This window comes from Saimiri boliviensis, chromosome 8 (assembly GCF_048565385.1).
Source record: "Saimiri boliviensis isolate mSaiBol1 chromosome 8, mSaiBol1.pri, whole genome shotgun sequence".
Classification (NCBI taxonomy): Eukaryota; Metazoa; Chordata; class Mammalia; order Primates; family Cebidae; genus Saimiri; species Saimiri boliviensis.
Genome location: NC_133456.1, coordinates 123870837 through 123893688, shown reverse-complemented (window position 1 = coordinate 123893688; position 22852 = coordinate 123870837). Strand labels below are relative to the sequence as shown.

The 22852-nt window shown below is 46.0% G+C and overlaps 1 long non-coding RNA gene across 1 annotated transcript; it reads right to left on the bottom strand.

The window, feature by feature from the left end:
* Positions 1-2787: 2787 nt before the first annotated feature.
* On the bottom strand, positions 2788-21710 carry LOC141585478 (uncharacterized). The gene is made up of 2 exons (XR_012519032.1): positions 21520-21710; positions 2788-18644 (listed from the first exon to the last, which is right to left on the bottom strand). It is a non-coding gene; the product is annotated as an uncharacterized LOC141585478 (long non-coding RNA).
* Positions 21711-22852: the final 1142 nt, after the last annotated feature.

Below are 22852 nucleotides of genomic sequence, written 5' to 3'. Positions count from 1 at the left end.
TAGCCACGTGCAGTGGCCTATGCCTGTGATCCCAGCTACACAAGAGGCTGAGGTTGAGGTTGAAGGATGGTTTGACCCCGGGAGCTCACAGCTGCAGTGATTGCACTATCACACTCTAGCCTGGATGGCACAGTGAGACCTTGTCTCAAAAAAAAAAAAAAAAAAAAAAAAAAATTTAGTTATACTAGATTCAAAAGTCGAAATAATATTAAAAGATGTATAACACATGAGAAATTTCACTCACACCCTGTCCTCGTTCCTCCATGTCCCAACTCCAGGTCACCATTTTATCCTTGTTGTCACTTCAGTATTTATGCAAATAAAAGCAAATTGGTATTTTATTCCCCTCTTTTCTTTAAAAAATTTTGAAGTGATTTCAAACTTACAGAAAAATTTCAAGAGTAGCTGGGCGCTGTGGCTCACGCCTGTAATCCCAGCACTTTGGGAGGCCGAGGCGGGTGGATCACAAGGTCAAGAGATTGAGACCATCCTGGTCAACATGGTGAAACCCCGTCTCTACTAAAAATACAAAAAATTGGCTGGGCATGGTGGCGCGTACCTGTAATCCCAGCTACTCAGGAGGCTGAGGCAGGAGAATTGCCTGAACCCAGGAGGCGGAAGTTGCAGTGAGCCAGGATCGCGCCATTGCTCTCCAGACTGGGTAATAAGAGCAAAACTCCATCTCAAAAAAAAAAAAAAAAAAAAAAAAAAAAAAAAAAAAATTTCAAGAATAGTGCAAAGAACTGTCATATACCTTTCACCCTGTTACAGGTGGCCAATTTGTGATTCTCTTTCATTTCTCTCTTACATGTGATACATATTTTGTTTCAGAATGTATTTCTTTCAAAAACATACTTAGTTGCATATCTGCAGACAATCATCAAAATCGGAAAATTTAACTTGATATACTACAGTATTACTATGTAGAATCCTAATTCAAACCAAATGTCTCCAAATTTCCCTTTTACTAATTTAATTTTTTAAGGCTCCAATTCAGGATCATGCATTACGTTTTCATGTCTTTTCAGTCTCTTGTGAAGTTTCTTTAGTCTTCCCCCTCCCCACACCCCTTTTTGGTCTTTTGTGACATTGACTTTCTTGCATTTATTTTGCAGAATATCTTGCAACCCAAATCTGTTCTAACTGATAAGATTCAGGTGAAATACAGGTTGCATCTTCTCAGTGTAGCACGTCAGAGGGCATATGATGTGAGATTTTTCCTTATTGGTGATGTTAGCTTCATGAATCAAGGAAATGGCATCAAACGTATTCTTCACGACGTACCTGAAGAATAAAAAAAGCAATTTCATTTAAAAATGTCAAGAAGGAAGCAATTAAATTTTTAGTTGTCTCAAATTTTGAAGTATGAGTGCACATAAAACATTTTTACTGTAGTATGATGGTTATCTCGAGGAAGTCACTTGTTTTTTTGAGAGGGAGTTTTGCAGCCTCTGTCTCCTTGGCTCACGCAATCCTCCTGCCTCAGCCTCCTGAATAGCTGGGACTACAGGCGTGTGCCATTATGCTCAGCTGATTTTTGTATTTTTTGTAGAGACGGGTTGACCCTGTTGTCTAGGCAGGTGTCGAACTCCTGGGCTCAAGTGGTGGTCCCACCTCAGCCTCCCAAAGTGCTGGGATTACAGGCATGAGCCACCACACCCAGCCAGATGTCACTTTTTGAGTCCCAAACTGAACTAGCTACTTTTTCATGGAGGACCATTTTTTATTTGCAAGAACTACTGATAATCTCTGGTTACTCAGACTCCAATACCTGGCAGACACTTTCTCAAAGACAAATGAAGTGATCCCCTCACCTTAAAGGAAAGGACCAGGAGTACTTGCTGTGGATGGCAAAATTCAGGCTTTCAAGAGAAAACTGGAATTTTAAAAACTTTTATCCACCACTATGAGCTGAACAGCATCTCTGTATTTAAGGCTAATTGGGATGAGATTAGTGGAAATATTAACAAATCTGATTATTTAAATGTTGTATAATGAGATATGTCAACCTTTGGAAGCTCAACACGGTGCAGTGAACTGATTTTTATTAAAGGAGAGGAATGCATGTGTGATATTATAAAAACATGATGGATAAAAGAGCCATTCAAATTGCAAGATAGAATCGTGGGTTATAGTTTAATAAAGCATGAAAAGTTCATTGATATGGTTTCAAATTCCACTTGCCATATTTTATTGTTATGAGAAAATCTCTAAAATTATCTCAAAAAGTGATTAAACCTCTCTTTTCCAGCTACATACATGTGTGAAGCGGGATTTCCCCCCGTGTTCTTCAATCAAAGAAATAGCTTGAATGTGGAAACAGCTATGAGAATTTTGCTGTCTTCTATTAATGCAGATATTAAAGAAATTCACAAAGCATATAAAATAATAGTTTTATTTTTTAAAACAGCATTTTTCATAAAATGTTATATTAATGTGAAATATTTTAAATTAATAAGTGTTTTTAAAGTTTTTCCATTTTAATTTCTAATATGGTAAAAGGCAATAGATAAAATCCACAGAAACACAACTTTGAAACCCTCAAAAATTTTTAAGAGTGCAAAGTGTTCCTGAGACCCAAAAGTTTGAGAACTATTGGTCCATGATGTAAGTTGTCGGGGTTTTTTTTTTTTTGCCAGATTGTCAAAGTCTCTCGACTTTTTGTTATACAGACATTCTTAATTTTTATATAGTTGAATTATTCTTTTCTTTTAAAAAGAGTGTCTGGATCTTGATTTGTGGTTAGATTTTCCCTCACTCCAAAGACACAAAGGAATTTACCTGTACTTTCTTTTCTTTCTTTCTTTCTTTTTTTTTTTTTTTTTTTTTGAGAGAGTGTCTTGCCCTGTCACCTGGCTGGAGTGCAGTGGCATGATCTCGGCTCACTGCAGCCTCTGTCTCCCGGGTTCAAGCGATTCCCCTGCTCACTCCCCTGAGTAGCTGGGACTACAGGCGTGCACCACCATGGCCAGCTAATTTTTTGTATTTTAATAGAGATGGGGTTTCACCATGACCAGATGGTCTCAGTCTTCTGATCGCATGATCTGCCCACCTCGGCCTCCCAAAGTGCTAGGATTACAGGTGTGAGCCACTGCACCCGGCTAAATATGCCTGTGTTTTCTTGTGATTTCATTTTTCACTTTCTGTGTTTCGAAATATATAAAATATCTGTCCTACCCAATTATCCTAATTTAAAAGTCATCTTTGTCCCACTGGCTTGAGATGACACCTTTATCACATACTGAATTTCCAAATGTTGGTTCATTTCATCCTTGAACTTCCTGTTTATACCATTGGTCTATAATTCATGTGCTCATGTTATACCATTTTTTGAGACTTCATGGAATATCAGCGGATAGAACTTGTCTTTCTCCCTCTCCCATTACTTATCCTTTTAATAACTTTCTTGGTTTATTTGTTTGTTTTTTCATGTTAACTTTGGATCACCTATGGATCAGTTTCTCCTACAGGCTTTGTTCTCGTCCAGGGTCACCGGTGCCTTAGGCCAGACTTTGCTACTGGCTACAAGAAGCTGTGGCATACACGGCGGACATGCCCTGTTAGCTCCTGCCCGTGTGCTACAAGTAGGATAGTGAACATTCTGCTCATGTTTTATTTGTTTATATTCAGGCAGCAGAGGGTCAAGTTAGTGGAATACAGCATTGATTATTATCTGAACTCAATGCAAGTAAATAAAAATTCCACAAGACTGAATTCACAGCAATGGAACTACCTATGAATTTCAACTTTTGTTTTAGATTCAGATGTACACGTGCAGGTTTGTACTTGGGTATATCGTGTGATGCTGAAGTTTGGGGTATGGATGATCCCATCAACGAGGTAGTGAGCATGGTACCCAATAGCTAGTTTTACTGCCTTTTTCCTTCTCCTCCTTCCCATCCCTCTCTTCTAGTCCCCACGGAAACTACTTGACATGGTCCCATGTTCTCTGACGTGACTGGTGGTCTGACCATCAGATGGCTGCTCTTAAATCAGAGACACTTTGTCTCTCAGATGCCCTGGAGATGAATATGATATATCAAGGCATACTTATACTTTTTGAGAACTTGGAATAGTTAGGCGTTAGGTTTAGCTGAATTGTTACCCTGACTCTCTGAGTGTGATGAGAAATGAAATGTAGTTTAATGAGTGTTATTCACAATAGTATAGAATGAAAAGACAGAAAAAGTCAGCAAGTGCTTTGCTTTCTGTAGACTGTAACTTTCACTACAGTTTTATTATTATCATACCAGCCCTCTCCTTGATTTTTCTCTGTGGTGGAATGAGCTAGGATTAAACTTATAATGACTTAGAAACTGCATTTGACCCACTTCCGGGATTGATGTTGTTTTAATTATCATTCTGCCTCTAAGGAAACATCTTAAAACTGAAGCAACGAGGCTCAGTGGCTCACACCTGTAATCCCAGCACTTTGGGAGGCAGATGCTTGAGAATTGCTTGAACCCAGGAATTCAAGACCACCCTGGGCAACACAGTGTGACCCTGTCTCTACAAAAAGATAAAAAATTACCCAGGTGTGGTGTCACACACCTGGAGTCCCAGCTACTCGGGAGCCCAAGAGTTCGAGGCTGCAGTGAGCCAAGACTGCACCACTATACTCCAGCCTGGGCGACAGAGCAAGACACGGTCTCAAAAAACAAACACACTAAAAAAAACCTCACTCCCCACCCCTAAAAACCATGAAGCTGATTTCTTTGGTAGCTGGTTACACGGGAGACAGTGGTAAAAGCAGAAACATTTAAATCACGTTTGAAGAATAAGAAATCTAACATTTTTTTTTCAGGGTTGTATTGCCCTATTCTTCCAAAACAGATCATTGGGAAAAAATTTTCCTCATATGAAAGAAATATTTCTTTTTGAGACCTATCTCAAACAACTTGTCTATGCTCAAAAACTCCATTTCTGAAAAGTCCAGCAGGCAGTGGGATCAATTAAAACTCTTGTCCCAGCCGGGCGCGGTGGCTCACGCCTATAATCCCAGCACTCTGGGAGGCCGAGGCAGGCCAATGACCTGAGGCCAGGAGTTTGAGACCAGCCTGGCCAACATGGCGAAACCCTGTCTCTGCTAAAAATACAAATTTAGCTGGGCATGGTGGCACATGCCTGTAATCCCAGCTACTCGAGAGCCTGAGGCAGGAGAATCGCTTGAACCTGGGAGGCGGAGGTTGCAGTGAGACAAGATCGCGCCACTGCACTCCAGCCTGGGCAATAAGAGTGAAACTCCATCTGAAAAACAAAACAAAACACAAACAAACAAAAAACTCTTGGCCCAATCACCTTTGGGTGAACTTATACCTGGGTTTCAAGTATCAGCATATGTGTAACATTGATTGGCACATCCCACATTGACGTGAAATTTTCAGTGACTTTGTCCTACGTTGTTTTGGGTTAAAATCACTAACACAGAACTGTCAACTCAGTTTAAAATGACTAAATTTTGGACGACATTCTAAAGGGAAGGAGAAAACATCTTTCATTTAGTGAATATAGAAGTTGTTTGTCCAGAGAATGCCCCGTTTCCCTTCAATTCACCTGAATGCCGTGATAAATCTGCCGAGAGTTCTAGTTGTCACACCAATCATCAATAAAAAACAGTCTCTTTCTCCAAGTTGCTGAGTCGGCTTTAAACTTTAATAGTACTATTTTTATTAGCTCCACTGCTTAAAGCTTTTCTCTCAGAGAATGGATACATTTTATTGAGAATAATTGTGCTGCCAGGTAATGGAAAATAAACATTAAACACTGATACTATCATCCTCTTGACTCTTCTGATTTTCCTGGTTCATAATACATTGTGGCTAGACTGATGAAATCAAACCACAATGGTAAATTAGCTATCAGATTGATTTGTCTGCTCTGTTCATTATCTTTGGTGAAAGAATGCTGAGATGGTTGTGCGCATGTGTCTATATGTGTGTGTGAATTTTGATTTTCTTGAACTTCAGATAGGAGTTGAAAATGCTTCTTGGCAGAAAGTAAACTTAGTATGTGCATATTCAAAATAAAATAGTTATCCGCTCATAACCTAGTCAGATTTTCAAAAAACAATCATCATGCTTTCTGTTTTGATTTTTCTTGTTTACAGTGATGAAACTTAGGGTCCTAGAAACCGTAGTGAAAACCCTTGAAATTGTCACTCTTCTCTACCATCCAAAGGAATATTGAGGGCATGCCTGCAGAACACATCAGTACGCTAGGCACTGAACACAGAGGGCTTTCCTGCTCCAAGCGTGATTGAAATAGAAAACTGCTTTGCCCTGAACACATGAAGACCTTCCAAGAGCAAAATGGTAATTGTAAACTGAGTCCATAGTAGACTGAAATAGTTCATTCAAAACTAGAAGTGTAGTCAAAGTGTAACTCTATTCAAAAACGTAGGAAACAATGTATTTGGATCTAGAGGCAGTGGCAAAAAATTTAAACTTTAAAGTTAAAAGATATTTATTTATTTATATTTTATTATAAAAATAGAAACAGAGTCTTGCTATGTTGCCAAGGCTGGTCTCAAACTCCTAGGCTCAACTGCTCCTCCTCCTTGACCTCCTAAAGTGCTGGGATCACAGACATAAGCCACTGTGCCTGCACCTGGCCAAAAGATCATTATGTATATACATATGTATTTTTGTTGAGACAAGGTCTCACTCTGCTACCCCGGTGGGAATGCAGTGGTGCCATCATGGCTCATTGCAGCCTTGACCTCCTGGGCCCAAGCAATCCTCCCTCCTCAGCCTCCTGAGTAGCTAGGACTACAGGTGCAGGCCCCCATGCCTAGCTAATTTTTAATTTTTTGTGTGTGGAGATGAGGTCTCACTATGTTGCCCAGGCTGGTCTTGAACTCCTGGCTTCAAGTGATCCTCCTGCCTTGGTCTCCCAAAGTGCTGGGATTCCATGTGAGAGCCACTATACACCTGGCCCCAGATTTCTTGACTGGAGTCAAAGCAAGAATCCTGAGCTTTTAGGGCTTCAGTTTCTTCATGTATAGAATGCTAGAATGTAGACAAAAACATCTTTACAGTTGTGTTTGTTTGTTTTTGAGATGGAGTCTCACGCCGTTGCCCCGGCTGGAGTTCAGTAGCGCGATCTCAGCTCACTGTAACCTCTGCCTCCCACGTTCAAGTGATTCTCCTGCCTCAGCCTCCCAAGTAGCTGGGATTATAGGTGCCCACCACCATGCCCAGCTAATTTGTTGTATTTTTAGTAGAGACAGGGTTTCCCTATGTTGGCCAAGCTGGTCTCAAACTCCCGACCCTGTGATCCGCCCACCTCAACCTCCCAAAGTGCTGAAATTACAGCCCTGAGCCACCACCCTGAGCCCACAATTTTTAAAATAAGGATTAAATGAGGTAACGCATTTGAAGCACTTTGCATAATGCCTGGTTTATAGTAAGTATCCGATCAGGGTTTGCCATATGGCACAATTTGATATCAATTCAGCCACCAACCTGTCATAAAATTCCTTACATTTTTAATATATTGGGTTTCAGTTGTCGTTGTTGTTGTTGTTTTAGACAGTCGTGCTCTGTTGCCTAGGCTGGAGTGCAGTGGCGTGATTTCAACTCACTACAACCTTCATCTGGGTGCAAGTGATTCCTGTGCCTTAGCCTCCCAAGTAGTAGCTGGAAGCACAGGCAGGCACTATCATGCCTGGCTAATTTTTGCATTTTTAGTAGAGAGGGGATTTGGCTCTGTTGGCCAGGCTAGTCTCAAAGTCCTGGCCTCGACCTCCCAAAGTGCTGAGATTATGGGCCACCATGCCCAGCCAGTCCACCAGACTGCACTGCTTTTCTCTCAGTCTGTGGAATCCTTATTAATTCTAGTGGTGAGGAAATAAACACAAATATGTGTGTTTTCTCCCCTGAGGAGTTAAGTAACTGAAGAACTGTTTTATTGTGATCAAATGTACATAACGTAGAATTGACTATTTTAGCCATTTTTAAGTGAATGTTAAGTGTACAGTGGCATTAAGTGCATTCGCAATGCTGTGCAGCCATCAGAACATCTAAAGAACCTTTTCCATCACCTAAACAGAAACTCTACCCAGTCCTGGCCTGGTGGTTCAGACCTGTAATCCCAGAACTTTAAGAGGCCGAGGAAGACAGATCGCTCGAGCCCAGAAGTTCAAGACCAGCCTGGGAAACATAACGAGATCCCTTCTCTATAAAAAATGCAAGATTAACCAGGTGTGGTGGCACATACCTGTAGTCCCAGCTACTTGGGAGGCTAAGGTGGGAGGATTCTTGAGCTGGGGAGGCTGAGGTTGCAGTGAGCAGAGATTGTACCACTACATTCCAGCCTGAGCAGCAGAGTGAGACTCTGTCTCAAAAAAGAAGGGGAAAAAAATAAAGAATAAAACCTCTGTTCTCATTAAACAATAACATGCCATTTCCCTCTTCCCTAACCTTTAGTAACCTCGAATCTACTTCTGTCTCAATGAATTTGACTACTGTAGTCAACTTGTATAACTGGAATCTGTCCTTTGAACCTGGAATTTGTCCTTTGAGTCTGTCTTACTTTATTTGGCATAATGTTTTCAAGGTCTGTCCATAATGCAGCGTGTAACGAAGTTTCACATCATTTGATAGCTATGTAATATGTGTAGACCACATGTGATTTGTCTGTTAGTCTGCCGATGGGCACTTGGGTTGATTTCACCTTCGGGCTACTGTGAGCAATGCTGCTGTGACCATTGATATGCACATATCTGTTTGAATCCCTGCTTTCTGTGCTTTGGGGGCTAAGCCTAGAAGTGGATTTGCTGGTCATACAGTTGTTCTGTGATTTACTTTTTGAGGATCTGATCATGTTTTCCGAATCACATTTTTTGACATACACTTTATGAATGTTTGTCCCTTTCAAATCTCATGTTGAAATTTGATCCACAGTGTTGAAGGTGGGGCCTTAGTGGGAGGTGTTTGGGTCATGGGGGCGGATCCCTCATGAATAGCTTGGTGCTTCCATTGCGGTAATGAGTGAGTTCTCATTCTATCAGTTCATGCCAGAGCTGGTTGTTAAAGAGTGTGGCACACCTTGCATTGCCTTCTGGTCCCTCTCTCTCCTGCTCCCTCTCTCTCACCATGTGACACACTGACTCCCTCACCTTCTACCATGAGTGGAAGCTTCCTGGCCTCACCAGAAGCAGATGTGGGCACCATGCTTCTGGTATGGCCTGCAGAACCATGAGCCAAATAAGCCTCTCTTCTTTATAAATTATCCAGCCTCAGGTATTCTTTTATAGCAGACTAAGACAGTTCTCATTCCGAACCCCTCCAAGACAGTTCCCTCCTGCATGCTCCTGTAGCACCTGGGACCACACAGTCAGTGTTTATGTGCAGCTTCCTTCCAGCAGGGCAGGGCCTGTGCCTCCATCTAGCACAGTGCCTGAGCTGCAGGCACTCCTGTAAAATCTGCTGGATACATTCCCTTTGATGGCTTTTTTTTGAGATGGAGTCTCAGATGGAAATTTGGCAGCCACCAAGCAAACACCTTGGTGTCCTCCGTTGCCCAGGCTGGAATGCAGTGGCATAATCTTGGCTCACTGCAACCTCTGCCTCCCGTGTTCAACTGATTCTCCTGCCTCAGCCTCCTGAGTAGCTGGGATTACAGGTGCCTGCCACTATGACAGGCTAATTTGTGTATTTTTTTAGTAGAGATGGATTTCACCATGTTGGCCGGACTGGTCTTGAACTCCTGACCTCAGGTGATCCGCCCACCTTGGCCTCTCAAAGTGTTAGGATTACAGGCATGAGCCACCATGCCTGGCCTGATGGCTGATTTATACTCTGCTGTTATTCAAGTTGGGGCCATGAAACATGGCTTCTGAGAGTAAGTGTCTCCTTCAATGGGACTTGGTACAGAACAATGTGGACCGAATGTTTGGAGCTCAGCTAAGTCCTGATTCTGGCCCCATGGAGACCTTTGCTGAGGAGCTGCCCTGGGGTCTAAGAGTGAGGGCAGAGGATGGAGCACAGCACCCCGGACCAAGGTAAGCCTGTGGGTAGGCTCTAATCACTGGCGAGGCTGGACTCTCTGGGCTGAGTGCTTTCCCGCAATCCCATGGGCTTCAGAAATGTGTGCAGCCTTTCCAGAGGCCACCTTTGGAAACAACCGAACACTTTCCTCTTTATTCCCTTTAAGTTTTTTTTTTTTTTTTTTTTTTTTTTTTAGTTTTCTTCAAAAAAATTGTGGCCACATGTATTCATCCATTTTTACATTGCTGATAATTCAAGATGAGATTTGTGTGGGGACGCAGCCAAACCATATCACCAGGCATGGTATGTCATGCCTGTAATCACAGCATTTTGAGAGCCTGAGGTGGAAGGATCACTTGAGGCTAGGGTTTAAGAGCAGCCTGGGCAATATAGTGAGACCCCATCTCTACAAAAAAATATTAAAGAAATTATCTGGGTGTGGTGGCACAGGCCTGTAGTAGCAGCTACTCTGGTGGCTGAGGCGAGCATACTGCTTTAGCCCAGGAGCCTGGGGCTACGGTGAGCTGTAGTTGCACCACCGCACTCCAGTCTGGGAAACAGAGTGAGACCCTGTCTCAAAAAATAATAAATGATAAAATAAATAAATGAATAAATGAATATACATGATCTCAAACTAACTTTTTTTTTTTTTTGAGACTGAGTCTTTCTCTGTTACCCAGGCTGGAGTGCAGTGGCCCATTCTGGGCTCACTGCAACTGCTGCCTCCCAGGTTCAAGCAATTCTCCTGCCTCAGCCTCCTGAGTAGCTGGGATGACAGATGCGTGCCACCATGAACAGCTAATTTTTGTATTTTTAGTAGAGATGGGGTTTTCACCATGTTGGCCAGGATAGTCTCGAACTCCTGACTTCGTAATTTGCCCTCCTCAGCCTCCCAAAGTGCTGGGATTACAGATGTGAGCCACCACGCCTGGGCAAACTGACCATTTTTAAAGTGTGCAGTACATTCACATTGCTGCGCACCTTTTCCATGAGTTTCGAGATCTTTATTTATAGCCAAAAGACAAATTGCCTTTCTAAATACTAAAACAATACTAAATACTGAAGGAAGCAGAGTTGCTCTGCTTGGATGATTTTCATGAGTTTGCAACTCGTTACAAATACAGCAGGTAAACAGGGCGAGGCGTTCTCTGTGCTATTGAAGAGAGGGTGTGAACCACAAATTCAGTTAGGTGCTCCTTCCTCTCCCCTGCTATCCTCCCCTTGTCTCCATAGTGTTAGAAGTCAGTGCTACAGGAGGCTGTTCCCTCCTCACTGGGAATAATAGTGATTAATTTCTGCTTTTCTGCACCAGGTGATGGGGGTGGCAGCAGGGAGACCAAAGAAAAAACAAGAGCTGCAGCTGAAGGCTTGATTTTTTTTCACCCATCCCTGTTTTAAGCTACGAACCTGTTAGGTTCTATTTTTGTGCCGTCGTTTCAGAGAGCAACATCTCGGAAATTTGGCAGCCACCAAGCAGACACCTGACCTGGTCACCTTGTGGCACTGGGCACTGGGCTGGCCACCAAGGGACTTGGGTTCTGATTTCAGCTTCATCATGAGGCATGACATGCCGGTGGCTTCTCTGAAATTTGGTCTCCTCGCTGGCGACGTGAAGAAGGTATATTCAATGCCTGCAGAGCTCTCTCCTTGCTCCGGAGTCGGGGGGCTGTCTTCCTTCTACTATTCAGGGAGGGATTCTTGGAGGAATCTCACCTTGACACTGAGCAGTTGTGGAATCAGAGCTGGAAGGACTGGAGGGAGCTCGCCCTGCACCCCCATTTTACAGATGGGTCCAACTCCCTCCAGGGAACCACTGCGTCCCTCTGCCTCCAGGCTGCAGGGACCGTTGGGCCTGATCTGCCCTGTGGCTGAGGCTGCCGTCTTTAGGCTGGGGAGCGTTCGGCTCGTCAGGCAGCTCTAAGGGTTCAGAGCTTCTGGATTTTTCCAGGGCCTCTGGAGGAAGAGATGAGGGGTTCCTGGGATTCCTGCCCACCACCAATGCTCAGAGCTTAGCTGTCAGTGTTGCCTTGCAGGATAACCACACACCCCTTTCTTCCTCCTTTTTCTTCCTTTCTACCCAGGCTTGCAGATGCTCTCCCAAAGATGTGGGCCTGTTGTTGATTTACAGGGGCCTGGCTCCTCTGTGCGCGCCTGGTTGCATAACTTAACAGGATCTGTCACCTTCAATAGGCCGCTGCGCAGCTGCGTGCGGGAGCAGCTGCCTTCGCTGCCTTTGTTTGGTCTCAGTTCTCATCTTATCCAGCACAGCCAAGGGGCCCCCTCTCCTCCCGGCACCTTGATTAGTGCTGACTGTCCCCTGCCCACCAAATGCTTTGGGTGGCCCATGAATACACAGGGTCTCACACAGTTTATGATAGTGATGGCGACCAAAGGCCGTTCATAAACAGTGAGTCGTGGGTGGCGGCATTAGCTCTTAAAAAATCATAATCAGCTCTCCAGGTGGCTTCTTAAAAGTGCTTGGGGCTTTTCTTCTCATCCATAAAAAAGGCTACTTTAGCCAGAGTCCCCAGAGCTGGCAGGAGGACAGAGCACATGTTTGGCCTTTGTGGCCTCAAATGAATGCACAATCCCCAACTCAGACTGATAAGAATCTGTGCTCTTAAAACATACATGCATGTGCACACACACACACAGTTCACACATGCATGTCAGACATGAACACTCACACATGCACTCACATGAGTATATACACGCTCACATGTGCACACTCAAACACGCATACTCACAGGCATCTGAGGCCCCACAACCACTGTGGGCTGAGCTCTGGGGGTGGAGGAAGCAGGTGCAGCAGGCACAACTGGGCATTCAGAAATGTTTCTCCCCCGGTCCCTGGCTCCCGTTTCCCGCCATCATGGCTTCCCCTCTACTTCCAAATCTCAATGCTAGCGACCTCATCTCCTGCCAAATCTTAGAGAAGATCAGATCTCATTTGCTCAGACTTGGTCTGGGGACATTTGGGTTTGAGGCCCGTTCCAGACTGTGGAATGAAATACTGAGAGTAGGTGGGTGGGGGGCTCTGGAGTCTGCTTCTCTGAGCCCCTGCTGTCACCAGCTCCAGGTCAAGGTGAACTGTGAGTGCCGCTAGATCTGCCTTGGTGGGGGCAAAGGGTGGAGCTGGGGACAAGAGTCAATGACATGGCCCTGAAATCCCTGCTGACTGGCCAGAGCTTCAGCAGTGCAGTCTAGGGCGGTGCTCAGGATTGGCAGGCCAGACACACCCACGTTTGCTGGGCCTCCGTTTTTCCACATCCTGGCTGTGAGACCTCGGGCAAATTGCTTATTTATCCTCACTGAGCTCAGTTTCCTCATCTATGAAAATGAAGATGAAAGAACGTACCCCAGAGGGCCCGTTGAGAGGATTAAAAGAGAGAATGTGTGCAGTTGTCTTATTTGAGAATCAAGACATGGCAGCTGAAATAAAGAGTACGTTTCTTATCTCCTTGGCTCAATAATTTTTGTTTGTTTGTTTAAAATTAGAGAAAGGGTCTCTGTTACCCAGGCTGGAGTACAGTGGTGCAATCATAGCTCACTGAGATCTCAAACTCCTGGGCTCAAGTGATCCTCCCACCTCAGCCTCTTGAGTATCTGGGACTATGGGTGTGTGCCACTATGCCTGTCTCACTTTTTAAAAAATTACTTTTTGTAGAGTTGGGGCCTCACTACGTTTCCTATACTGGTCTTGAACTCCTGGCCTCAAGTCATCCTCCTGCCTTGGCCTCCCAAAGTGTTGGGATTACAGGTGGGGGCCACCACACCTGGCCTGGCCCAGGACTTTGATCTGAGGAAGAGAAGACATTCAGGGGCCGTGTATGCTGAAAGAATCCATGGCTGGGTGCGGTGGCTCACGCCTGTAATCCCAGCACTTTGGGAGGCTGAGGCAGGTGGATCACCTGAGATCAGGAGTTTGAGACCAGCCTGGCCAACACGGTGAAACCCTGTCTCTACTAAGCATGCAAAAGTAGCCGGGTGTGGTGGTGCACGTCTGTGATCCCAGCTACTCAGGAGGCTGAGGTAGGAGAATCAGTTGAACCTGGGAGGTGGAGGTTGCAGTGAGCCGAGATTGTGCTACTGCACTCCAGCCTGGGCGACAGAGCGAGACTCTGTCTCAAACAGAAACAAAAAACGAAAACAAACCCAGTGCTGGTCTTAGCAGCAGGGCAGTGAAAGCCTCACCTATGAGAAGTATGTCTAATGGGAAGGGAACGCCAGGGTGTGGCAGGTGACGGACAGCTCAGGGGTCCTGGTTGATTCCCTAACTCTGCTAGTCTCCTCGTGCCGTCCCTTGGCACTGGAGTGTCTCAATCTGGAAAGCAGGAAGAAGAGAGGAAGATGGGGTTCTGAAGGCCATAGTCAAGGTCAGGCAGCCAGTCCTGGCCACCTCAGGGGTAGGCCCTAGGCTCCTGTCAGGCCTTGTAAGACTTGCTGACATAGAAGAGAGAGGCCATGTGCACTAAACAGCATTGACAAGAAACCAAAGAAAGCCCTGCATTCAATGGAAGTGTGGAGCGGAGGGGCTCAGGACAGCACCAGAGAGACCATGAAGTCTGGGGTCTTGCTCTGTTGCCCAGGCTGGAGTGCAGTGGTGCAATCCTAACTCGCCACAGCCTTGAACTGCTGGTCTCAAGCAATCCTCTTGCCTCAGCCTCCGAGTAGCTGGGACTACAGGCGCATGCCACCATGCCTGGCTAATGGCCTCAGGCCAATGGCTTCACGTTGCCCAGATGCTAGATGAGTCTGTTTCTATTTGTGATTCTCCCCTCCTGACGTGAAAACCCAAACTCTGCCCTCTGGCATATGAGAAGGACAGGTCATGAAGTCTTGTGAAGTTCTTTTAGAGATCATTGCTTAAGTTGACTTAAGCCGTCCGAATGTCTGCCCTGGGACAAAGCTGGAGGCTGGGAGATGAGCCTGGACTTTCTTTTCCCCTCTCTGGTAGCTAGTGCCCATCCAGTTTCCAGACAGCCTCCAGCCCATGTGGGCTGCTCTCAGGGAGCTGAGGCCTGACTCAGCCTCTCCCTCATTGCTCCCCTAGCTGGACACACTCATCTCTGCTGGCCCATAACAGAAAATCTGAAGCTGGAAGTACATAGTTCTACACTATCGGTGATGTGGTTCAGTTTAGAAAACAAAACTTTTAAGATTTGACAGAATATTTATAATATTTTTTAAGGACATAAGGAATGAGCAAAAAACTATTTACACAAAGTTTGGATGTGTAATTTATAGCAAGTTATGTGAGTTCATAAAGACAAGTTCAGAATTTGTATAACTTTCCAGATTATGTTCAAAATATAAAAACAAATACATGGAATCTGTTCTTTCAAGGTATAGTGCTATTTAACAGTGAATGGTAAAATAATAGCTTTTGAAAGAAATAGCTAAAGCATCTTGATTTCCAGTATTATGTGATTTTATTGCTGGAAAAAGTGCGGTTATATGTAAAAACTCTCATATTTGCCCACTTTAAAGTGTGGAAATACTTCAAAGACCTAAAAACAGAAATACCATTAGACCCAGCAGGACCATTGCTGGGTATCTACCCAAAGGAATATAAATTCCTTCTATTATACAGTCACATGTACATGTATGTTCATTGCAGCACTATTCACAATAGCAAAGACATGGAATCAACCTAAATGCTCATCAATAATAGACTGGATAAAGAAAATGTGGTAGATATACACCATGGAATATGATGCAGCCATAAAGAAATTACACCTGTAATTCGAGCACATTGGGAGGCCAAGGCGGGAGGATCACTCCAGGTTGGAAGTTTGAGAATAGCCTGGTCAACATGGCAAAACTCCACCTCTACTAAAAATACAAAATATTAGCCAGGCATTGTGGTGGGCGCCTATAATCCCAGCTACTCAGGAGGTTGAGGCAGGAGAATTGCTTGAACCCGGGAGGCAAATGCTGCAGTGAGCCGAGATCACACCACCACACTCCACCCTGGGCGACACAGTGACACTGAATCTCAAAAAAAAAAAAAAAAAAGGATCATGTTCTTTGTAGGGACATAGATGGAGCTGGAGGCTATTATCTTTAGCAAACTCTCAGGAACAGAAAACCAAATACCGCATGTTCTCACTTATAAGTGGGAGCTAAATGACGAGACCACATGACACACAGAGGGAACAACACACACTGGGGCCTATCAGAGGGTGGGAGGAGGGAGAGGATCAGGAGAAATAACTAATGGGGACTAGGCTTAATACCTGGGTGATGAAATCATCTGTACAACAAACCCTCATGACACAAGTTTACCTAACAAGCCTACACATTGTGCCCCTGAACTTAAAATCAAAGTTAAATTTTAAAAAAGAAAAAAAACATGGAAACAGAATTTTCTGACTAAAGATCTTCCAATGAAAACTTTAGTGTTTTGTATGTATTAAATGTAAAAAATGTAAGACCTCTCGGTTGACATCTTAGAAGCAGAAAATTTATTTAGCTTAATGTCAGTACAAATCTGTGTATACTTAGTATATGAGAATGAAAAATTAATTTCTTGATTTATTAAGTGTGCCCAATTATGTCTTTCCTCTATTTATATCTGTCTTTATAAAAGATCGTTTTGAATGATAACTATTATAACCAAGAACAGAAACATATTGAACTTTCAGTTCTATCAGTGTTAAACTCAGACTTTTATGATTGATCAAATCCAAAATCAAACGGCTGTTTTTAAACCAAAATATTTCTGAAGTGTTAATGAATAAAATAGAACAAATTTAAAATATTGCTTAAAATTTCCATATCATGTGTTTTGTAATGCATATAACACTTTTAGTTTGATAGTACCTATATATAATTTATTAAAAGTAAATATTTATTCATTAGGGTGTATGCAAACGTTATTATTATCATCTTGAGACAGAGTCTCACTCTATTGCCCAGGCTGGAGCGAAGTGGGCAGCCTTGGCTCACAGCAACCTCTGCCCCCACGTTCAAGCGATTCTCCTGCCTCAACCCTCCTAGTAGCCGAGAGTATAGGCATGCGCCACTATGCCTGGCTTTTTGTATTTTTAGTAGAGACGGGGTTTCACTGTGTTAGCCAGGATGGTCTTGATCTCCTGACCACGTGATCCAGCCGCCTTGGCCTCCCAAAGAGCTGGGATTACAGGCGTGAGCCACTGGGCCTGGCCCAATTTTTTGACTTTTTCAAATGATGCAGAAGTCATCTTATGTAGAAGTCATTTGCTACATTCCCGCTGATTTTCCTGGGATAGCTTTTTAGAAGTGGGAATATTTAATCCAAGAGTATGCTCATTGTAAGGGAATATTTTATTATTGTTTAGTCAGTTTACAAATTTCCTACAGAGGGACTGTAATAATGGACATGCCCATCAGCAGCGAGGACAGTGTTTTCCCCCAGCCCTTGGGTTTCTTTTCATCTAATTTCAGCTGCTAGTTACAGGGGGAGGAGTGTGGTCTATCTGGGAGCCCAGGGCTCTGGGGAAGGTAGTTTTGGGCAGGGATCTGGGATGACCACAGACTATGGATGTCCACAACGGCCGTCCATGCATCAGGGCAGTCCGTGCATTAGGGCAGTCTATGCGTCAGGTCCTTGCTGGTGGTAAGGATGAGCTCCCTGGGGACTCAGGGCAAGACCCTGGGGTTGTTGAGGGGTCAGGTGCAGCACGGTGTGGAAAGGTGGTCATCGCGCTCTGAGGTGGGGATGGGCAGGTCCCCAAGGGGCCTCTGTTTTGGGAAGGCTGGCTGTGGGACGCTGCCTGTTGCCACGTGGCAGTGTCTGAGGATTCAAAGCGAGTGGAAGGAGGCCTCCTTCTCTCAGCCCATGTGGAAAGCATTTGTCTCCGGCTGGAAATCTTGCGTGAGAACAAAAGCCAGCCCTGGTGGAATGCTTGCAGGCCCTGCGGCCAGCTCTGCTCCTGGCTCTCCCCGCCTTCTGCTAAGATAGCAGAGTGGGGCTTCCCACCAGAATCAGCAGAAAAGCCAAAGTTTCCGAGCAGCAGGCACTCGCAGCAACATGGTGGCACTTTGTTCTCATCTTCTCAGCCCTGTGAGCAGCAGGTTGCCGCCTACCCCGGCCTTTTCTCTGTGTGGAGCTCCAGCCCCTCAGAGCCCTGCCAGGCATCGGCTGATCTGACCCAGGGGTTCAGGCAGAGACGCCGAGAGGGGCTCGTGGTTGAAGAGGCCAACCTCGCAGATGGCATTTGCAGGCTGTCCTCTCTCCAGGAGCAGATGGGCGGGGACGATGACTTGGTCACTCAGGCTTTCTGGGGCTGCCGCCCCACCACCCTGGCACCCGGCAGCCCCACCTTTGTGCAGTGTGGGGTCTGGGGAGCCAGAGGTGAGAGCAGCAGGCATTTCGCTTCCAGCTTTGTCTCTGGCCCCCAGGGAACCTTCACCGAGCCTCTCAGCAGCTCCACACCCGCTTCTTCCTGCCTGGGTCCTCCTAACCCTACCCAAGGCTGTAGGAGCCCTCGGGGGTGTATAAAGCCTGCAGGCACAGAGAGGGATGAATGTGCCGTGGCGTCTGAAGACAGGGTGATTGGATCTGCCCTGCAGGAACGGAGGACTTGGGAAGACGGTGACCCCCTAGCCTCAGATCATTCACGTAGGTGTTCAGGCAGCAAAAGAGCCTGGACGGCTGATGGAGAAAGTCTCCTAGGAGAGGTAGGGGAGATGAGGAAGAAAGATTAACTTCTTTACTGGTGTCCTTGACCACCTTCTCCCTCTCCCTCTCCCCTGGGATATGTCTCCTCTCTCTCTATATATATATGATGTTGTTTTAGTGTGTTTTGTGTTGCTGTAAAGGAATACCTGAGACTGGGTGATTTATTTGTCTCATGGTTCTGCAGTCTGTATAAGCATGGCTCCAGCACCTGCTCCGCCTCTGGGGAGGCCTCAGGAAGTTTTTACTCATGGTAGAAGCGGAAGGGGGGCAGGCGTGTCACATGGTGTGAGAGGGAGCAAGAGACACCGCCAGGAATGTTTAAAAATATTTTTAACTTTAAATTCTGGGATACATGTGCAGAACGTGCAGGTTTGTTACATAGATATACATGTGCCATGGTGGTTTGCTGCACCTACCAACCCGTCATCTAGGTTTTAAGCCCTGCATGCATTAAGTATTTGTCTTAATGCTCTCCCTCCCCTTGCTCCACCCCCCACGACAGGCCACATGTGTGATGTTTCCATATGTTCTCTGGATGTTACATGTGTTCAACTGTGTGTGATGGTCCATGTGTTCAACTCCCACTTATGAGTGAGAAGTGCAGTGTTTGGTTTTCTGATCTGTTCTTTTTCATGGCTGCATAGTATTCCATGGTGAATCTGCATTTTCCTTCTTCTGCAGGGTGGGAGGCACCCAAGGTCCTGCAGTTTTCTTGGTGAGAGCTCTGAGTCATCAAAACCTGGGTATTCATACTGACGTGACTTCATTTGTACTTGCAGATTAGGTGGGGTGTGGGGACCTTTCAGGTGGGCTAGTCTTGAGTTGCACTTAAATACAGTTGCACTGCCCCAACATCACATTGGAAGATCTCCAAGGTAGACTATTTTTGGTAAACTTGGATAATTTTTAATTTTTTTGTTGAGATAGGGTCTCACTATGTTGCCCAGGCTGCTCTTGAACTCCTGGCCTCCAGGGGTTCTCCCTCCCTGGCCTCCCAAAGTGCTGGGATTACAGGCATGAGACATTGTGCCCGGCTGGTAAGTCTTTACAGGTACCAAATCCAGTAGATTCTGTGCTGTGGAGTTAAGTCATTTGGAAAGTAAGAGAATGTAGGCTCAGTCACGAACCCGTTGACCAATGTTTCATCACTCTGCTCCTTAAGGCTTTGAAAGTTTGTGAAATTGGCTGTAAGTCCTTCAGAGCCAAAGTCTACAGGTTGCAAAATCACTGGAATCCTTCAGAACTTTAGATTGTGACCACATTGTAACAGGAGGAGGAAGAAGAGAAAAGGAAGACAGAGCAAACTGGGATCCTGGAGGCAAGCAGGTGGCGGGAGCCATTCACACTGGTGTAGCAGAGAGCACACTGATTTCTACCTGGGCTCTTGACAGCTGAGTGGCCTTGCTCAAGTTCCCTAGCGTCTCTGGGCCTGATTCATCTGTAAAGCCAGGGGGTTGGACTGGATTATTTATGGCCTGTGCCAGCTCTGATATCTGACAGTTCTATCAATCTTTACCCGGGAGCCGTCCCATATCTCCTTGGATTAGATGGGAAATTCATCTCCCTTGTAGATTAAACACCTATTGATTTTTTTCTTTTCTTTTTTCTTTTTCCTCCAGCAAGAGGGAATGAGACAGCTATTTCTCCCTCTGCAGACAGAGGCAAAGAAAAAAGCAAAGTCAAATCAAGCTCCCATTCAGTGCTTAGCGGTTCAGGCCTGAATGAACAGTGTTGGCTTGCAGGCGTCGCTCAGACCCTGTAGTTCATAGAAATCTGGAGTTGGTAGGGTCCTGACAAGGAGCCCTCTCTTTAAATTGAGAAAATAGATACCCCTAGATGGGAAGGGGCATAGAATCAGGTAATGATGGAGTCTGAATTAGAGTCTAGATAGATATCCAGGAGGAAGAACCCGCCGAGGGCCTGTTATTAGAGGCTCCTCGTGCTCTCGTGGTGCTCCCTTAAGTATATAGGATTAGGTAATCCTGTCCGAGTTTTCTTTCTGATTGGAGTTTATGTTAATCTCAATTAAACCGTCAGCCGGGCTTCCCAGAGTGAGGCGTGGGGGCGTCTCTCCACCCTTTGTAAGGAGACTCGGCCGGTGATTGGTAGGCTCGGGAAGCGCCGGCGGCCAATGGGGAGCGCGGAGGGCGGGGATACTGGGTGGGGATGGGCGGGGCCGCGCGGTCGCCGTGGTTACTGAGCATGCCCGCCGCCAATCGGCAAACACTAACCGGACGTCCCACCCCGAAGCTCGGGCGGCGAGGCGGCGACAGGACCCTCCCAGCTCCGCCCCACAGCTTGGCAGGAGTTGCCATTTTACTGCCCTTCTGGAACCTGTGCTTCCTCCCGGGCGCAGGAGGTTCCCCGGCCGCGGGCCCAGGTCCTGGAACGAGATGACCCGAGGAGACGCGGCTCTCCGGGTCACACGGCAGAGGCCTAGCGGGACTAGCCTTGCGCGGTCTGTCCGGACCCGGGGCAGCGCTCGGGATAGTCCCCGGTGGAGCAGAAACGCTGTTTCCTGGGTGAGGACTCTTCGTCGCCCACCTGGACGGCGGCGGAGACACCCGCGCCACCTGCTCCCTAAATCCACCGGATGCGCGTTCAGCAGGGGTGCGGGGCAGGGGCTTCCTTCCTTGGGGGCCTCGCTTAGAGCTCCCGCCCCAGGATGTCCAGACCCCTTTTCCCGCAGCACGCCCATCCCCCAGCACGCCCACACCCCCTGCACACCCACACACCCTGCACACACCCCCCTCAAGCACACCCCAGCCCCCAAAGCACACCCCTTTCCCCCCAGCACGCCCACCCCCGCCTCCACCTGTCCTGTCGAGGGGAGGGGGTTACTTGGGCGACGCCCACGGGACTCACGTGGGCCTCCCGTGCTCCTGTGCGCACTCCACTGGAGATTACGGTCCAGCCCATCCAGAGGACCGGATCCGAGCCCGAAGCGCCCCCATCCCCTTCCCAGCGCGGCGTACTGCAGCGGCCTTGTCTGATCACCTGCGTTTCCATTTCCTCTGCATTTACAACCCTCCCGACCCGCGCGGAGACTCGGGCGGCTTAGGCAGCCAATCGTCTCTAAAGGTCAGTGTGACGCACATTTCCCAAGATCGTTCACGGACTTCGCCCTTCGATGCCTTGTTCTCATGACAAAATCTGGCTGCCAGCACTTGATATGATTTACCCCCATCTCTGGCAACTTAGAGAATAAAAAGCTAAACATAAAAATCAACCCTTTAATTATAGCGTAGTGGTCAGTCTTATGCGAATAAAATTCTCACCTAGGACCTCTCATCTTAGGAGCATGGCATGAAGTGAGTTGGTCTGCATTCTTTGTTTTCCAACCATTTTTTCCTTCATTATTTTATTTTTTATTTTTAAATCTATTTTTATTTAGAGACAGGGTGTCCTGTGTTGGCCAGGCTGGTCTCTAACTCCTGGCCTCAAGCAATCCTCCTGCCGCAGCCTCCAGGGTAGCTGGGATGACAGGTGTAAGCCACAGCACCTGGCTTTACTCATAATTTTAAATAATTGCATTTTTCCTTTAGCTGTCGTCACACAGCTGTTTGGAATTCATTGATTTTACAATCTTAAATTTCATGGAAGGTCAGAGGTGGGGCTCAGGGATAGGAAAGGGCAGGGAAGGACCGGAGTACACGCCTGAGTGGTCTCTTTCAGATGAGATTTGTGAGCCTTGACATACGCTGAAACTCTTCCCATTCCCATCCTTAAAAAATCATGTACTTTCATCAGTATTTCTTTTTGAAAATTTATTTGAAATGTTATGGGTTGGTAGTAGGTGTATCTATTTATGGGCTACATGAGGTGTGACACAGGGACACAATGTGTAATAATCACATCAGGGTAAACAGGGTATCACCTCAAGCATTTATCATTTCTTTGTGTTCTTTCATCATTATCTCTATGCTTGAAACACAAGATGATTCTCAGTTTCACACTGAAGTCCTAAAAACACAAACTCCCTGCCCTGCAGTCGGAAGCATGGAGCGCAGCTCTAGGGAAACCTGTCTGTAGACGGGACATGTCGCGTTGTTCCCACATCCATGCTTAGCCTGCCCAGAACGCCTTTCTTTCATCCCTGGAACGCTTCTCCACCCTGCAAATTCCCCATTCTCCATTCACATCTGGTGAGTTCCATAGTCCTGCCCTTAACTGCATTTGCCTCGTTAAGTCCTAGAAT